The sequence below is a fragment of the Pteropus vampyrus genome, unplaced genomic scaffold (assembly GCF_000151845.1).
Source record: "Pteropus vampyrus isolate Shadow unplaced genomic scaffold, Pvam_2.0 Scaffold22, whole genome shotgun sequence".
In the NCBI taxonomy this organism is placed as follows: domain Eukaryota; kingdom Metazoa; phylum Chordata; class Mammalia; order Chiroptera; family Pteropodidae; genus Pteropus; species Pteropus vampyrus.
Window position 1 is genome coordinate 4,199,073 of NW_011888803.1, and position 4,800 is coordinate 4,203,872.

A 4,800-nucleotide genomic window follows, 5' to 3' on the forward strand; every position below is an offset into this window, starting at 1 on the left:
AAAATGATTTAATTCCAAATAGAAACAAAAACACAAAATATCTAAAATGGAATCAAATAAAATTGTACAAGCTAAATGAAAAATCTATAAAACATGGATAAAAAGAGTAACATAATCTTGGAAGGAAAAACACTGTTTTAGAAACGTAACATATTATCAAAATAATCTACTAATTCAGTGCAATCTCAAATAAAACTCTAAAGGAAAACTTTCCATGTTTGACAAGCTAATGATAAAATTGTCCGGTGCATAAAATGATGAGAAATACTGAGAAAGTTATTTATAAAGAAGGATGTGAGGAAGGTCTCATTTTATCTGTTAAAAAAAATTCTATAAAATAATTTTAGTACTAGTGAATAGGATAGAACAGAACAGAACTGAGGAAAAAGTCTCATCGAATTTAGAAATAATAAAGCTGGCATTTCAAAAATTATTCATTGGAGGTCATCTTTTGTGACAATGACTATTCAAGTGTGCAATATAAACAAAATATACTGAAAATTTTTGTCACGGGTATTTGAACTAAATGTATAAAATTAAATTCTGAATGCTTAGTATAAAATTAAATAGATTTACATTTTTAGTAGAGAAAGTCTTAAAAAAGACATAAAAGGAAAAGATAAATATCTAAAGGAAAAGAGTCACAGTTATAGCTACTGCATATTCTAATACCACTGTATGACCACAGACATACTGTTAAAACATTTTTAAAAATAAGATACTGTGTATACATATTTTCTATAACTCCAATTAGTTAATAGTCAGAGGAATGCAAATTCAAACAATATTGTTTTATCGGACTTGGAAAATTTTTAAAGTTTGATAATATACAGTGTTGATAAAGTTGTGGGGAAAAAATTCTGTCATGTAGTTTTGGTTAAAATGGTCTTTTCATTGAGGGTAATTTAATTGCAATTGCTGAATCTAAAAAAAAATATCTTCTAGATTCTATCATAGATAAACACTCATATGCTTATGCAGAGACACATAGGAAAACATTTATTGTAGCACTGACTGCCATGACAAAGAAGGAGACAAAAAGTAAATGCCTACCATTTGGGGAATGTATAAATAAATAAAAGTACATCAATAAATAAATAGTATTTAGCCATTTGTATTAATGAGATAGATTTATACATGCTAACCTTGAAACATGTTGTAAATTGTTCATTATAAAAAGCAAATTGCATACAAATATGTAGAATGTGACTCATTTCTTAATAATGAAATATAGTGGTATGCACGTATTGTGGGCGTGCATGTATGTGTATTTATAAAGGTGTGTATATCCTTAATACAATCACATTAGAGTAGTTGAAGGGGGTTCATTTAATATTCTTTGCTAAAACTAAATTTTATTCCTAGCATTTCCTAATTGCAAAGATAATGGATTATTTTAAAAATCTAACTCTATATTAGGCCTGGTTCTATAAGAGGAACTGATTAGATTATTTTTTGAATGAGCATTTAATTTTCTATTTCCAGTATAAATTCAGTTATTATTAAAATATTATTATCTAAAGCTTTAAACTAGATATGAATCTTTATGTTGATAAGTTTTATCTCATTTGATCAATTAAAACAAAGCCTGTGGAAAAGCAGAAGGTAGAAATTTTTTTCCTGTGTTCTTTAGAATTCTCCAAATTCATTATGAGTATATATAGTGGTTTCATTTGAAATCACATGAAACAGTATTAGCAATGCTAATGATAACCTATGAGACTGAGATACCAATGAAATAAATGTGCTTATTTATAGTCCTTCTAAGAAACTGTCATTTTGATATAGTTACCATATCATTCAATTACTACAGAAGTATGTAAAATTATTTTAGGAAAGTTTTTCCTACTGTATGATTACGTCTATCTTAAAGTCATTGCCTCAAAATTTGTCCATTAAAAGGTTGATTATTTTATATAATTATTTTTATTGAATTATAAAAGCAATTATAAAAATTGCTCTTCATATGACTTTCTTTTTGGTCTCTTAAGACACCATTCCTCATTGCAGATACTTGTTTGTACAAATGAAAAGCCCTTAGGATGTTTCCATGCAATTTTGATGTTCTTTGTCACATTAACAGTCTACCTTAGAGCTTGAAAGAGAAGGTTTATGTACAGTATTTAAGATCATCCAGTTTTTCAAAAAGCAAGAGAAAATTTTCCAGTAAACTAAGAAGACTGAATAGACTTTGAATTAATAGTTTTATAATTATCTTCTATTATCACATGTAGATCTAATAAAAGTGGGGAAGCAGACTTTGAAGTTATCCCTGTCTTTAACTTTCTCTGCAGACAGAGCCTGTCAGTTTGTCCTACAGAGGACTAACCCAAAGATGTAAATTTGGTATCTAGTTCTTTCCAACACCACCTCCCTCTCCCTGGAAACCAGTTCCTATGCTAAAGTCAGATACCCCTACAAAATCACAGCTGCCTTTCCCTCTGAGTCTGAATCCAATCTCACAACCCTTCTTAACACAAACATTCAGGTAGTTACCAACAATTATTTGGAGTTTGTAGAGGGTGAAGTATAGTGGCCATGTCTGCCCTACGTAATCATTTAATTTTAATCATTAGTATTGCTCACTTTTTCTCCAACACAATTGTACATATTCCTGCTAATATGCCTTTACTCCCTTTTTCCACCTTTATAATGTTCTCTTTATACATTGTGTCAATTCAAATCATCCCCATCTTTCCAGGCCTAGCTCCTGTCTCGCTTCTTTCATGAAGGCTCTCAGTGACACCTAGGGCCTCAGTGACCTTTGACTCCTCTGAAGTCCTCCTTCAGGATTTCTCACACATAATAAAGAGTTGACATCATCAAGAACTTTGTTAATTCCCTAACTTATGAGTACCACTGTCACATGGAATATGCTCGATAAAACAAAGTAAAGAGTTACTAACAATAGCTAGTGACACCTTTAGGTTTTAACAACTCTAAGTACAGTTTATAAAACATTACTGAGGCTGATTATTTTTTCAGGCTAACAACAAGTTCCTTTTAATTTTTTTAAGGAGTAATGCACTAGATCAAAATTTCAAAAACTGTTTATGAGAATTAGAAAAGTACAGATGACTTTTCAGAATTTCATTTTTAAAAAAATATTGCTTGTAGATATAGCAAAATACATGCTATATTCCAATAGGATCTAACATTCAAATGAAATTTTAAAATGTTACTTTATAAATTTTATAACTAAATTGCTTCAGCTGCTTGCCAGTGAGCAATATCCTCTTAATTCTTCTGATCTGGAGCATAAAAGCTACAAATTTGCTTCTGTTGATAAATATCTGTTTCTAAATCAATTCTTACAGAATACATTGTTTTGTACACTGTAAAGACATCACACTGACAACTAATCCAATGGAGAACTAAAATAAAGTTTATTTCAAGAAGATTCAAAATATGGGGGGAAATTTTGTTCATGCATTTTAAATATTCATTAATGGACTTAAAAGCTGCTTAATAACATGCTAGTAATTCACTATTTTAAAGTCAAACACTGATAATGTAATGTATTGTTTTATAATATTATTTTAACAGCAAAATAGAGGATCATGCAGCACAAAGAGGTGTTAATTTTTTTCATAAAGGATATTCTTAGTGTCAAAGCAAAATTTTCAAAAAGTTTAAACAAGACTTCCATACAATTAGTGAGTAGATACACGCCAAAGAGTTATTCAACTCATGAATGAAGGCCCAGCAAAATGGTAAAGCCTATATCCAAAGAGTATTTGAGAAACAAAAATATATATAGCTAATGAGGAAAGTCATGATGAAATAAGTTTGCTAAATTAAAGATAAAACTGGTTAATATCCTACAGGATAATACAATAATAAAAATTAATATTTATTTCTATACATGGCAGAAATCATTTGTATTTTCGCACGACAAAATCCACAAGTTAGTGTAAAATATAATGAAATCTAGCTCCTAATCAATAAAATGTCAAACAAAAGCACAATTTCCTAAGGAATAAAATAAACATTTATTGGAAAGCCCTAATAGACAATGTTCTAGTATGACACTCAAATATATGCAGTCATGCTTATGACTTAAAGTTTTCGATAATTTTGTTTCTTAACACTAAGAAGTATCACTTTTGTAGATTACTTCACTTCTTACTTATATCACTGTCATTTTGATTTATTTTTTTATTTGAACAATCTCTCCCCCCATCCTTTCCACTCTCCTTTCCTACTCCCTTCAAAATCTCTCTCTCACAGATACAATGACAGCTCTTGTTTTCATTTTCATCACCTTACAAAAATTATTCCACATATGGAAGGGTAATGTATAAGAAGCTGTGTGGAGATGAAGTTGTTTGACTTGTCTCAGTCACCAGTTCTAAAGGGTCTCAGCAAAATTATAATTTACTACGTGTTTTGGATCTTCTGGATTACTTGTAAATAGCACAAAGAAAATCTTATAAATTATGGGTTGGCCATACTGCTTTGTGAGGCATCTGGTTCTTTTCTTACTCATCTTTAAAATAATTTAATAAAGATGTTCCTTATTAAATATGACATGGTCGAATTTGCAGGTGACATCTCTTTTAAGTATGATATAGACAAAGTAGAAGAGGCCATTTTATGCCTTCATGGTTAACATGTCTACATAAATAAACAAGACAAACTGTTCAATTTTCTATTGATTTGGCACTTCTAATTCTCATATCTCTCACTGGGCATGAGTAAATTTTACTATGAAAAGTTTACCACTGACTTCTGGCTTCCATGTTTCCATATTTGCTTCAAGCAGCTTATCCCATTAACAAGTAGCACTGATTAAGATAA